We start from the raw sequence: 16,047 nt of genomic DNA, 5'->3' as shown, positions 1-16,047 counted from the left end.
CTGATTCTAGTATTATTTATCATAGTTTACCATGATTTATGATCTATGATAGATAGATAGATAGATAGATAGATAGAAATAGTCAGATAGATAGATAGATAGATAGATAGATAGATAGATAGATAGATAGATAGATAGATAGATAGATAGATAGATAGATTAGATGAGTTTGAATGAGTTTAAATTGATTAGCATCAAAGCTTGATTGAGTCTAATGGGATTTGGAGCTTGGGTCATCTGAACATCCTGTCAATGAAAGTCTATGGGCATTTTTATGATTTTTAATATTAATTTTTAAGAAAACCGTAACTCAAACCAGTCTGAAAAGATATAGCACACCGAGTCAGAACAGTATGAAGGTCTGACCCGAGTTTGGAGTATGTAGCTTGAACGGTCTAGGAGGAGTTAGTGTCCAAAAAATTAAGCAGCAGGTCGCCTGCCTGAAACTCATCTGACACGAGGAAGCATACACTTAAAATAAAAGATTTGTAGTCTAGCTACAGTCTTGGCACAGAATTGCTGATTGTGTGGCACATGTAACTTGCTGTGATGGAACCCAGATGAGCAGCTTACAGGTCCTCAGCCCTGTACAGAACATGGCAAACCTAAAATACATTTCAAAGCTTTCACAGTTGTCTTATTTCAGAATCATTCATTATTATTACACTTGACGTTTACCTTATTCATTGATTAGACTTGACGTACACCTACCAAATCTTACCTTTACCTTACCTTTTGCATATACACTGTGCAGAATTAAGAGGCAAGCTGATTTTCTGATCATATTTTTTGGTAAAATTTACCAATTCCAAACCAAACCAATCTTAACTATTAATTTTGCATTTAATCTTTTATAAGTGATATATAATCTTTTTTTGGCTTGTTTTATCTGTAAAATAAAATCTGCCTAATAATTATGCATACCTGGATATACAGCGTTTTTCACTTCCAAGTTCCAGCCTCCTCCTTTTCTAATGTGTAATTGATAAACGTTCACTTACCTTACTCCACTGTGCAATTAAGTTATTAGACAAAATACTTAGTCTGATGATGGTCATCAAACACGTTATTATACTTTTAAACATTTATAACTTCGTGTATATTAACATCACACACACACACACATACAAAACTAACCAGCACCATGCTGAGAGGTTTAGACTGCTCGACTGGCTGGTTGCACGAATGCACGTTCAATTTTAAAAAGACAAAAAACCCTTGCTGTGTAACAGTACACGACCCACTGTCTCACTATGTAAATACTGGTAAGCCTCGGTACATTTTTTTAAAAATAATTTTTCCATGCTGCTCCATCAACTCCTCCTGACAGGGCAGTTAAATATATAGGTTAACTCTGGCCACTTCTTCATATCGTCTAACATTACCCACGTTAACAGCGACGATGGATGGGACAATTTGAGACCATTTGATCGTCGTAAGACGTTTTCATCGTGCTCCCAATTTATAACATAACGTTCTTTGTCATTTCGCCACAGTTATAGCTAGCTATAAACAATCGTACAACTACTAAACTAGTAACCAGACGTGCCGTATCGGTTTAGCAGAAGTCGGATGACAAAATGCGGAAATGCGAAGTATTAAAAGTGGGCGGGGCGGAATAAGGTGAATAGTATACCATGATTTACCATGTTCAAGTATGATTTATTGATTCTAGCATGATTTATCATAGTTTACCATGATTTACCATGATTTACTATAGTTTACCATGATTTACTATAGTATACCACGATTTGCCATGTTCAAGTATAATTTACTGATTCTAGCATGATTTACCATAGTTTAGCATGATTTACCATGGTTTACCATGATTTACCATAGTTTACCATTATTTACTATAGTTTACCATGATTTACCATAGTTTACCATTATTTACCCTGATTTACCATGGTTTACCATAATTTACTATAGTATACCACGATTTACCATTTTCAAGTATGATTTACTGATTCTAGTATTATTTATCATAGTTTACCATGATTTATGATCTATGATAGATAGATAGATAGATAGATAGATAGATAGATAGAAATAGTCAGATAGATAGATAGATAGATAGATAGATAGATAGATAGATAGATAGATAGATAGATAGATAGATAGATAGATAGATAGATAGATAGATAGATTAGATGAGTTTGAATGAGTTTAAATTGAATAGCATCAAAGCTTGATTGAGTCTAATGGGATTTGGAGCTTGGGTCATCTGAACATCCTGTCAATGAAAATCTATTGGCATTTTTATGATTTTTAATATTAATTTTTAAGAAAACCATAACTCAAACCAGTCTGATTTACTATAGTATACCACAATTTGCCATGTTCAAGTATAATTTACTGATTCTAGCATGATTTACCATAGTTTAGCATGATTTACCATAGTTTACCATGATTTACTATAGTTTACCATGATTTACCATAGTTTACCATTATTTACCACGATTTACCATGGTTTACCATAATTTACTATAGTATACCACGATTTACAATGTTCTAGTATGATTTACTGATTCTAGTATTATTTATCATAGTTTACCATGATTTATGATCTATGATAGATAGATAGATAGATAGATAGATAGATAGAAATAGTCAGATAGATAGATAGATAGATAGATAGATAGATAGATAGATAGATAGATAGATAGATAGATAGATAGATAGATAGATAGATTAGATGAGTTTGAATGAGTTTAAATTGATTAGCATCAAAGCTTGATTGAGTCTAATGGGATTTGGAGCTTGGGTCATCTGAACATCCTGTCAATGAAAGTCTATGGGCATTTTTATGATTTTTAATATTAATTTTTAAGAAAACCGTAACTCAAACCAGTCTGAAAAGATATAGCACACCGAGTCAGAACAGTATGAAGGTCTGACCCGAGTTTGGAGTATGTAGCTTGAACGGTCTAGGAGGAGTTAGTGTCCAAAAAATTAAGCAGCAGGTCGCCTGCCTGAAACTCATCTGACACGAGGAAGCATACACTTAAAATAAAAGATTTGTAGTCTAGCTACAGTCTTGGCACAGAATTGCTGATTGTGTGGCACATGTAACTTGCTGTGATGGAACCCAGATGAGCAGCTTACAGGTCCTCAGCCCTGTACAGAACATGGCAAACCTAAAATACATTTCAAAGCTTTCACAGTTGTCTTATTTCAGAATCATTCATTATTATTACACTTGACGTTTACCTTATTCATTGATTAGACTTGACGTACACCTACCAAATCTTACCTTTACCTTACCTTTTGCATATACACTGTGCAGAATTAAGAGGCAAGCTGATTTTCTGATCATATTTTTTGGTAAAATTTACCAATTCCAAACCAAACCAATCTTAACTATTAATTTTGCATTTAATCTTTTATAAGTGATATATAATCTTTTTTTGGCTTGTTTTATCTGTAAAATAAAATCTGCCTAATAATTATGCATACCTGGATATACAGCGTTTTTCACTTCCAAGTTCCAGCCTCCTCCTTTTCTAATGTGTAATTGATAAACGTTCACTTACCTTACTCCACTGTGCAATTAAGTTATTAGACAAAATACTTAGTCTGATGATGGTCATCAAACACGTTATTATACTTTTAAACATTTATAACTTCGTGTATATTAACATCACACACATACAAAACTAACCAGCACCATGCTGAGAGGTTTAGACTGCTCGACTGGCTGGTTGCACGAATGCACGTTCAATTTTAAAAAGACGAAAAACCCTTGCTGTGTAACAGTACACGACCCACTGTCTCACTATGTAAATACTGGTAAGCCTCGGTACATTTTTTTAAAAATAATTTTTCCATGCTGCTCCATCAACTCCTCCTGACAGGGCAGTTAAATATATAGGTTAACTCTGGCCACTTCTTCATATCGTCTAACATTACCCACGTTAACAGCGACGATGGATGGGACAATTTGAGACCATTTGATCGTCGTAAGACGTTTTCATCGTGCTCCCAATTTATAACATAACGTTCTTTGTCATTTCACCACAGTTATAGCTAGCTATAAACAATCATACAACTACTAAACTAGTAACCAGACGTGCCGTATCGGTTTAGCAGAAGTCGGATGACAAAATGCGGAAATGCGAAGTATTAAAAGTGGGCGGGGCGGAATAAGGTGAATAGTATATCATGATTTACCATGTTCAAGTATGATTTATTGATTCTAGCATGATTTATCATAGTTTACCATGATTTACCATGATTTACTATAGTTTACCATGATTTACTATAGTATACCACGATTTGCCATGTTCAAGTATAATTTACTGATTCTAGCATGATTTACCATAGTTTAGCATGATTTACCATGGTTTACCATGATTTACCATAGTTTACCATTATTTACTATAGTTTACCATGATTTACCATAGTTTACCATTATTTACCACGATTTACCATGGTTTACCATAATTTACTATAGTATACCACGATTTACCATGTTCAAGTATGATTTACTGATTCTAGTATTATTTATCATAGTTTACCATGATTTATGATCTATGATAGATAGATAGATAGATAGATAGATAGATAGATAGATAGATAGATAGATAGAAATAGTCAGATAGATAGATAGATAGATAGATAGATTAGATGAGTTTGAATGAGTTTAAATTGAATAGCATCAAAGCTTGATTGAGTCTAATGGGATTTGGAGCTTGGGTCATCTGAACATCCTGTCAATGAAAGTCTATTGGCATTTTTATGATTTTTAATATTAATTTTTAAGAAAACCATAACTCAAACCAGTCTGATTTACTATAGTATACCACAATTTGCCATGTTCAAGTATAATTTACTGATTCTAGCATGATTTACCATAGTTTAGCATGATTTACCATAGTTTACCATGATTTACTATAGTTTACCATGATTTACCATAGTTTACCATTATTTACCACGATTTACCATGGTTTACCATAATTTACTATAGTATACCACGATTTACAATGTTCTAGTATGATTTACTGATTCTAGTATTATTTATCATAGTTTACCATGATTTATGATCTATGATAGATAGATAGATAGATAGATAGATAGATAGATAGATAGATAGATAGATAGAAATAGTCAGATAGATAGATAGATAGATAGATAGATAGATAGATTAGATGAGTTTGAATGAGTTTAAATTGATTAGCATCAAAGCTTGATTGAGTCTAATGGGATTTGGAGCTTGGGTCATCTGAACATCCTGTCAATGAAAGTCTATGGGCATTTTTATGATTTTTAATATTAATTTTTAAGAAAACCGTAACTCAAACCAGTCTGAAAAGATATAGCACACCGAGTCAGAACAGTATGAAGGTCTGACCCGAGTTTGGAGTATGTAGCTTGAACGGTCTAGGAGGAGTTAGTGTCCAAAAAATTTCCGGCCAGAAAAAAAAAAAAAATAATAACTAGAATTTAAAGTTAGTGAACTAACTTTGATGTTGGCTTGGCCATCTTGGCCATGGGGCAAAAGAGCCACAGTACTTGTGTGCCCAACATTCTTGAGTTGCCCCGCTGCAAAAAAAATAAAATAATAATACCATAAAAAAATACACCTGCAACATTCTTTTTCCATGGTCCCTTGCTTTTTTCTTTTTAAATAAAAAGCCTAGGCTATGATAACAGCTACAACAGGGTTGTCTAGTTGAATGCGAAATAAGTCATGCAAAAACCATAATCTCCTAAATACCATTCAATTTAATCTTATTTTAATAGTACTGACAACATATTTTAAGTTATCACACATTACTGAAAAATTAAAGAAGGGACACTATATATAGTATACTTCGGCGAGTCAACAGCTAAACAAAAAGTCATGTTTCATTACAAAATACTGTTACTTTTATAAACTTTATACTATCACCACAAAATTGTAATTACTATTTATTATAAAATAAATATTTCATAAAACTGAAACTTAAATATATTATTTCTATAGGCTATACAAAACAGAAAAGAAAAAAGACTAAATAATAAGGCTGAATAAGCTGATCTATAGCATGTTAAATGGTGGTTGCCTGTCTATGGATGGTACACCCCAACCACTAAGCTCACAGAAGTGGTTTGACCCAAGTCCTCAGCAGCCAATGACATTGACCTCTTCAAACTGATTTTTAAGGTGTACTTCAGTGTATTTCACGTGAAATACATGTTAAATACCCGCTGATTTTTCACTTGTAAACAACACTATTTAACACGTTAAATAATGTTGGATATAACATTGGAGTAATATAGTATTTTAAGAAGCTCTTAAAAATATATATAAATGACTTTACCATGTTGTGCAGCGCCGATAAATAAATAATATTAAATACGTGTTGTCTACGCATGAAATACACGTATTTAACGTGTTGTTGACGCGTTAAAATTCACGTGTATTTGACCCTCTTGGCCTTCCATACACATTAGATATAATGAAAGGAGACGTGAAAAAAGGACATCGCTTTGTTTGGATATGGATTACTTTATCACAGAATATTTGTTCGGGAGCACTTGTTTAGTTTAAAAGTAGACATGTCAAGCTTTCTATAGATATAGATATATCTCTCTTGTCTCTTCGTTGAGTATTCATGGAGTTACAGTTTATTTTAATGACGTCCCAGCCGGCACATGACCGACCTTCAACGTTGAAATATGGTTGAAATAAGGTCAGTTGTGGTTTCAACGTTGAAACAACGTTGATTCAACGTTTAAAGCTGAATGGTTGAAAAACATCCAGCACATGACCAACTTTCAATGTTGAAATATGGTTGAAATAAGGTCAGTTGTGGTTTCAACGTTGAAACAACATTGATTCAACGTTTAAAGATGAACTGTTGAAAAACTTCCAGCACATGACCAACTTTCAACATTGAAATATGGCTGAAATAAGGTCAGTTGTTTTAATGAAACAACGTTAAAAATGTTTAATGCTAAATGGTAGAAAAAGGTTAACAAGCTTTTAAATTATTTATATTAAATTATTTAAATTAATTAATTATTTTAATAGCATTTTAAAATATTTTAGTCATGATACCTATTCTAAAATCTAAAGGTATATGTTAAATATTATCATCATTAACAACAATAAAACTATATACATTTCGCTGCTTTATCACACTGAAACAACTCCCATTGGTAGTTTTATTTTATTACTTCTATCATGATTGGTTAATCTGACTGTCATTCAGGAAACTGGACAATGAATCGGTTCGCGCCTTTCTACATTTAAAAATATGACCGTTATTGTCGTCTTTCTGTGAGTGAGGCGGCTAACTGTGAGCTGCTGCTCGTTATAACTGACTGCTCTATCGGTCCCGAATTATTTCATATTTGCCTGTACATTTTTTATTTATTTTGAGCGAATTTGAGTCGTGACATGTCAATGGAGAACAAAAACTGTGAACACAAGAAGGGTCAGGTGTTCTGCGAGGTCCTGAAAACATCCTGGCAAAATGAGGTAAGAAAATCGCTAACGTTATCTTTATTATCTTTTGAAAATAGTAAAGTATTACCAGAGTTTACAAATGGGTAGTTTAAAGGACATGTAACCTGCAGATAAATAAATACCCGTGTGTCTATTTTTGCATTGCTTTATCACAGCTGATCAAGTTAGGTGCTCACCTAATGTGTTGCTGGTAAGAGAGATTTAGAGATGGTTTAGAGATTTTCCCATATTTTCCTGATATGTATCCCATGCATTAGGTGTGTTATATATGTTTGTATTCTTATAATAGTTTCAAAGTGTTTTCTGAAACATATAAGTGCAAATGTCGGTATTTAAATAATATAATTTTAATGAATTAATGAAAATGAATAAATAAATAAAAGGATTGTTTAAAGCCATGGTTCTCAAAGTGTCAGGCCCCTTCTAGTTGTTATGCAGGTGAATCACTAAATTAAACTAATTAATGTTAATACATTTTAGCTTAATCTTTGAGTAAGTTTTTTTTTTGCACATTTAAGTATGTTACAGTTAAAGTACAGTACAGTTTTGTAACTTTTGTTACACAATTACATTTAAAATGACATTTTAATTTAAACTTTTTTTTTATTTACCTGTGTATGTAAGCACAGTTGTAGTGTTAATGTTCAAACATGGTAAAGTGTCTGACAACAATTAATATTCTTATTAGAATAAAACTGCCTCATTTTTTAACTGTAGACCTGTAGCTGAATAGTTTGGTCTACTACGCTGCTGAAATGTAATGTTGGTCATTATGGTGCAACTTAATATTTAATAACAAATATTTTCTGAAGTGGTACTTGGTATAAAAAGTTTGAGAACCAGTGGTTTAAAGAAATGGTATAATATGAAATCCTGCTTTTTAAGAACTTTTCAGTAAACCATTTCTTCTTTCCCCTTGTAGAGTCATCGAGGATCCAGCTTGTTCTTGAAACATTGGTAAGAAATTGTTCATCTGCTACATTGCACTGTCACTTCTGCTAGAGATGCTTTGACCTTTTGTGATAGGTTTTGATTGTACTTAGTTTATAAAAAATTTACTGAATTAGATTTTATTTGTTTTACTACACTGTATTACTAGTGTTTTGATTAAAACAGTGTAACTGGGGGCTCTGAAAACACTGCTTGTGAATAATTTGTTAATATTGTAAATTTTCATCTGAATACATTAAATAAGTGTTTAATGAATAGTGTTGTCCACTTTGTTTCCAACCTCACTGTTACTGAACTGTAAAGTGAAAATATTGTGTGATTTATTTTGCATTCAGTTTTCAGTTAAATATATTTCACAATATCAAAGTTATTGTGAAACATTGTGGACATACCTAAACAAACTGGTTAAATCTTATGTTCCCTCCAGAAGTTTGCCCTCTGCAAGTGAACGACGCCTTGTGGTGCCATCCCAAAGAGGTTCAAAATCACTCTCACGGACCTTTTCCTGGACTGTGCCCAGTTGGTGGAATCACCTCCCAATCTCAATCCGAACTGCTGAGTCTTTACTCATTTTCAAGAAACATTTTAAGACTCATCTTTTTCACCGGAACTTAACCAACTAATGCAAGCACTTTTCCTTCTTTTCTTGTCTTTCATATAAAAAAAAAAAAAAAAAAAAAAAAACCTGCCTATGCGTTCTGTACTAGACTAACTGAGACTTGTCATAGCACTTGTATACTGTTGTTGTTCGCTTGTACACCTGACTGCTTCTGTTCTTCTCATTTGTAAGTCGCTTTGGATAAAAGCGTCTGTTAAATGATTAAATGTAAATGTTTATACAGGACGGTACAGAAAGTGCACAAGTGGGAGAGAGTGGAGGGGACGGCGTCAGAAAGGACCTAGCGCTGGGACACTTTCAAGGATCACCCGAAGCACAACCACACTGTATACACTAAGGCTGCTGGTTCTAACATTTTAGAGTGCCCTGCGGTAGAAATCTCATTCTGCATTCCCCACGGTAAAGAAGACACAGTCCGGGGGGGTTCCCATTAGAAATCAACTGGTGGAAGGTTCCCTGCTCGTACTGTGCAACACATTTTCACGGCACAAATGTGCACAACTTGAAATGAGACACATTACTAAAACATGTTTTTGACAGAAACTGTAGTTTTCCACCAAAATAAAAGATCCACTGGTTTCAGTCATAAAGGTACAAGGGTTTGTCTTGTAAGTGCTGAAAAAAATATGCATTTTTGTGCCGAATTATTTTACAAAAACCTTTAAATATTATTGTATTTGGATTGTTCTACTACATGTTTTTAGCATTACCTCCTTGCATACTCTGCATAATAAAGTGTGGGATTATTTTCATCTGTTTTATACAGTATGTTTCCAAAATTTAACTGCTGTTTGACAATTTTGAGCATGTGGTAGTTTATTGAAGTTGTTTGTAAAGCCATTGCTGCCAGTCATTAGATTTTTAGCCTTGCATGTACATTGTTGATCTAAATGCCAACTAGGATCTAGGTGTATTTATATACGAGGTACGACGGGGAAACAATGTTGTGTTATCAACGCTGATTAACTTTTCAAAATCAACACCTCATTCAGCTTTCATCCCAGGGCTGCAGCACGACCCTAATTCACCCATAATGCAGGTAAGATGGTGAAACAGCGTCGCGATTTCAACGGTGAATCCACGTCGTGATTTCAACGTTGATCCAATTTGCAAAATCGAAAGGTTATTCAACGTCGGGATTTCAACAGTGAATCAGCGTTGTGATTTCAACCGTACATCAACGTCACGATTTCAACGGTGAATCAACGTCGTGATTTCAACGTTGATCCAATTTGCAAAATCGAAAGGTTTTTCAACGTTGATTCAACCATGGTACCTGACGTTGTTTCAACGTTGAATCAACGTTGAAATGCCGGCTGGGGTGTTTGTAAATGAAGATCATCGCAGACCAAGGCTGCAGACAGCACACCTTGTTTGTTATCTTTATTTTATAAGTGCCCAAAGTTTTGTTGTTATTATGTTTGTATCCAAAAAAAGTAGACCCTTTACAGAGACACGTTAAAATTCACGTGTATTTGACCCTCTTGGCCTTCCATACATTAGACGTGAAAAAAGGACATTGCGTTGTTTTGATATGGATTACTTTATCACAGAATATTTGTTCGGCAGCACTTGTTTGGTTTAAAAGTAGACATGTCAAGCTTTCTATAGATATATCTCTGTCTCTTCGTTGAGTATTCATGGAGTTACAGTTACTTTTTTCCCCTCGATGTCAAATGATATTTCGTTTTGCACGGCTCAACAAACACCTGGATTTTGCTCTTGTTTTGTTCTAATGAGTGGATTGTGTGCATTAATATTTTAAGAAGCTCTTAAAATATATATATAAATGACTTTACCATGTTGTGAAGATGGATAGCAATTGATGTGACGTTCAGAACTTCAGCCTGACAGATAAAATCTCACAAGCACATATAAACACTCATTTTCATGTGTATAATATATTCTTCTAATTGTTTTGTGCCGTTTCGCTGCAGGGTTTTAATGTGAAAGGCTGTGAATTCTCTATTTAGACTTGTTCAGAGAAATACATCGCGAGCTCGCGGACATTTGGCTGCCGCGAATATATCATTATTACTTTAAACAGTTCAGAAACCTCTGAATTCAGCTATTGGTGTGTTCTAACGTGTGGATTGCGTGCAATCGTCGATATAATTTAATTATAAAAGGTCTTAAATAAGAATAAATTCGCTCTTTGTGAGCTCCGTGGAGACAGCCTGAGCTGAGCAGCCGTGATTCTTCTCTCTGATTCTTCTGACTGCTCTCTGCCCAGACATCAAGTATTCATAAGCTGTATCACGCTGTCAAATTATATTTCATTTTGCACACATAAACAGTTCAAAAACACCTGAATTCTGCTCTTGTTGTGTTCTAATGGGTGGATTAGTGCAATTCGCTGTGATATTATTTTTGGAAGCGCTTAAAAAATGCTGATGAAGTGCTCATTTCTCTCTCGTCTTTCTCACTGTTCTTTGGCCAGAGACATAATTTATGAATGAGATCTGACCCGGTAATAATAACATATGTTGGTTTAGCTTGTCAGTGTGAATGAAATGTGTAGCCTATTTATTTGTCCGATCTCGCCCCGAAACGCGGCTGTCATGTGGACTTCAAGTGTTCAGAGAAATACATCGCGAGCTCGCGGACATTTGGCTGCCGCGAATATATCATGTTATTACTTTAAACAGTTCAGAAACATCTGAATTTAGCTCTTGGTGTGTTCTAACGTGTGGATTGCGTGCAATCGCCGTTTTATAAAAGGTCTTAAATAAGAATGAATTCGCTTGTTGTGAGCTCCGTGGAGACAGCCTGAGATGAGCAGCCGTGATTCTTCTCTCATCTTTCTGACTGCTCTCTGCCCAGAAATCAATTATTAATGAGCCCTAACCCCTGATCTAATCAGATATGTTGGTTTAGCTTGTCAGTTTGAAGGAAATTGTATTATTTACTTGTATTTTTAACCGGTTTAAAAGTGAAACGAAACCCGACTCCGCCCCTAAATCTCATTGCAACTGTAGGGGCGCAATTTTTCTCAGACAATGTAAGTCTATGGGTAATGAATTTTGACATTTAAAAATTAATAAAAAAAAAACTTTAAGTCTGATCACTCTGAAAAGATATAGCACACACCACCGCTCTATCCCGCATGTGTCTGCCGAGTTTGGGGCTTGTGGCTTTAAAGCCCTAGGAGGAGTAGCGTTTAGAATTCTGTCTCAGAAGAATAATAATAACTAGAATTAAAAGTTAGTGAACTAACTTTGATGTTGGCTTGGCCATCTTGGCCATGGAGCAAAAGAGCCAAAGTACTTGTGTGCCCAACATTGAGTTGCCCCGCTGCAAAATTAATACACATAATAATGCCATAAAAAAATACACCTGCAACAGTCTTTTTCCATGCTCCCTTGCTGTTTTCTTTTTTTAATAAAAAGCCTGGGCTATGATAACAGCTATGACAGGGTTGTCTAGCTGGATGTGAAATAAGTCATGCCTATTTTTCTCGTGTATGTATTTCACAGTCCTGCCACCGTTGCGTTGTGGGCAACGACACACAAGATTACTGAAACAATGCATTTTAAATCAAGGAGATCATAAGTGGTCCAAGCACAATGGTTTGTATAGATGATGCAGTTACACACTGTTTAAAATTGTTTAATTTGTACTGTATGTTCATTCTATTTATTTATTTGTGCTATTTACATAATGTTTACTTTTTTTAAGTTTGTTTTTGTTAATGTAAAATAGCACTGCATAGTCTTCACTGTAAGATAAAATACACAATCAAACCAAAATGTATTCAGACACCTTCAACATTTCTCACATAATCACAGTTTATTTGCTGTAGTTTAGAAACTGGTAATAATATATGACAATAACTCAGAACAAATTCATCTTGATAATTTCGGATAACTTTGATAAAAAGATATGTAATGGAATCAACCAAAACTTCAGACTGTCAGTATGACAATATTTACACAACTATCAATACTTTGTTGAACAGTTACCAAGCAAGAAATGCTTAATTTGGTTCAGTCTGTGGTGTGAAAAGGTTGCATTAACAATTAAAGAAAGAAACACTTAAGCAAAACATGGGCAGGTCCTTAATTATTATTTTTTTAAATCAATTTCACTGGTAGCCTACTGTATGAAGAATTAGTGGGTATAATATTTCACAGATCACTATTTTGCCATACTCACTTACATAAATGAACTAGTGGCCTGCACCCACTAGTAAAACAATTCTATCTTATTTTTGGATTGACTTTGGATAAATTCTTGTACTACAAGGTAATTCAGTCAAGAGCAGTGAGTGATTTACTTTCATTTTCATACATTAAAGACTCTGACAGCAGAGCTAGTAAATTAGGCGCGGTCCCTTTAAGAGACAAACGCATCCATTATGATGATACACATCCGATTTTTTTTTTTTGCAAATCTTTACTTTCACTTAAGACATAACCACATACTTATTCGAACACACTTTCCAACACGGGTATTTCGACATATTTTGTATGTATTTGTTGTCGGTACAAAAGCAAGAAGACTTTGAGACGCGTCTCTGCTTGCTCCCTGAACAACACCGCGCTGCTGAATTGAGCTCTTTTGCTTTTCGCTCTTTTTTCTGTTTATTTAAACTGCGATTTGAATTTGTTCGTTCAGGTCCAGGAGGAAGTGAACGTCCTGAACGACAGCTCTCTTCAGTGTTGCTGTCCCTGTCCGCGATACGCGCGGCTCTCTCTCGTGCACACGCGCCATCAGCTGCTCAGTTCAGCTTTCCCGCAGCGCGGGGCTGAAGCCAACTTGATGTGTTGAATGCTCGGAGCACGTTATAAAACGTATTCTTAAAATACACATTTCTGTTTTAATAAATGGTCATATTAAATCATAGCATAACACATAAGTAGGTACAAAAATAATCAGTGATGCATGCGACCCTTTTGGTCTCAGTGTAGCTCCCTGCTTTACCATGTTATGCAACGCTGAGCAATTGCTGCGACGTTAAGCCTGACAGAGAAATCTCACAAGCACATATAAACACTCATTTTCATATGTGTAATATATTCTTCTAATTGTTTTGTGCCGTTTCGCTGCAGTGTTTTAATGTGAAAGGCTGTAAATGTGTACTTCAAGTGTTCAGACAAATACATCGCGAGCTCATCTGTGACGTTCAGCATGATGATTCAGTTAGAAACCAGCTAAGACCAGCGTGACAGTGGCCAAAACTACTTTAAAACCATATAATATATTATTCTAATTGTTTTGTGCCGTTTCGCTGCAGTGTTTTAATGCGAAAGGCTGTAAATTCTCTGTGGACTTCAAGTGTTCAGAGAAATACATCGCCAGCTCGCGAGCAGTTGGCTGCCGCGAATATATAATGTTATTACTTTAAACAGTTCAGAAACATCTGAATTTAGCTCTTGGTGTGTTCTAACGTGTGGATTGCGTGTAATCGCGTTTTTAAAAGGTCTTAAATAAGAATGAATTCGCTAGTTCTCGGCTCCGTGTAGACAGCCTGGGCTGAGCAGCAGTATTTTTAACCAGTTTAAAAGTGAAACGAAACCCGACTCCACCCCTAAATGTCATTGCAACTGTAGGGGCGCAATTTTTCTCAGACAATGTAAGTCTATGGGTAATGAATTTTGACATTTAAAAATTAATTAAAAAAAAACTTTAAGTCTGATCACTCTGAAAAGATATAGCACACACCACCGCTCTATCCCGCAGGTGTCTGCCGAGTTTGGGGCTTGTGGCTTTAAAGCCCTAGGAGGAGTAGCGTTCAGAATTTCTGTCAGAAAAATAATAATAAGAAAAAAAAGAAGAAGTTTAAATAGCATAACAGTATGTTGGCTTGTTGCCAAGCCAACATAACTAGAATTAAAAGTTAGTGAACTAACTTTGATGTTGGCTTGGCCATCTTGGCCATGGGGCAAAATAGCCACAGTATTTGTGTGCCCAACATTCTTGAGTTGGCCCGCTGCAAAAAATAAAAAATAATAATACCATAAAAAATACACCTGCAACAGTCTTTTTCCATGGTCCCTTGCTGTTTTCTGTTTTAATAAAAAGCCTAGGCTATGATAACAGCTATGACAGGGTTGTCTAGCTGAATGCGAAATAAGTCATGCAAAAACCATAATCTCCTAAATACCATTCAATTTAATGTTATTTTAATAGTACTGACAACATATTTTAAGTTATCACACTACTGAAAAATTAAAGAAGGGGCACAATATATAGTATACTTCGGTGAGTCAAGAGCCAAACAAAAAGTCCTGTTTCATTACAAAATACTGTAACTTTTCTAAACTTTATACTATCACCACAAAATTTTTATTAATATTTATAAAAAAATAAATATTTCATAAAACTGAAACTTAAATATATTATTTCTACAGTCTATACAAAACAGAAACGAAAAAAGACTAAATAATAAGGCTGAATAAGCTGATCTATAGCATGTTAAATGGTGGTTGCCTGTCTATGAATGGTACACCCCTCTAAGCACACAGAAGTGGTTTGACCCAAGTCCTCAGCAGCCAATGACACTGACCTGTTCAAACTGATTTTTAAGGCATACTTCATGTGTATTTCACGTGTATTTAAAACGTGAAATACACGTTAAATACACGCTGATTTTTCACGAGTAAACAACACGTATTTAACGTGTTGTTGACTCGTTAAAATTCACGTGTATTTGACCCTCTTGGCCTTCCATACACATTAGATAAAATGAAGGGAGACGTGAAAAAAGGACATCGCGTACTTTATTACAGAATATTTGTTCGGCAGCACTTGTTTAGTTTAATAGTAGACATGTCAAGCTTTCTATAGATATATCTCTCATGTCTCTTCGTTGAGTATTCATGGAGTTACAGTTCATTTTAATGACGTGTTTGTAAATGAAGATCAGCGCAGACAAGGCTGAAGACAGCACACCTTGTTTGTTATCTTTATTTTATAAGTGCACAAAGTTTTGTTGTTATTGTGTTTTTATCCAAAAAAAGTAGGCCCTTTACAGATTCGATTGATGTATTGCTCTTATCTGTACGATTAAAACTGAAAATGT

Source organism: Carassius auratus, chromosome 34, assembly GCF_003368295.1.
Source record: "Carassius auratus strain Wakin chromosome 34, ASM336829v1, whole genome shotgun sequence".
In the NCBI taxonomy this organism is placed as follows: domain Eukaryota; kingdom Metazoa; phylum Chordata; class Actinopteri; order Cypriniformes; family Cyprinidae; genus Carassius; species Carassius auratus.
This window is presented reverse-complemented; position numbering follows the sequence as displayed.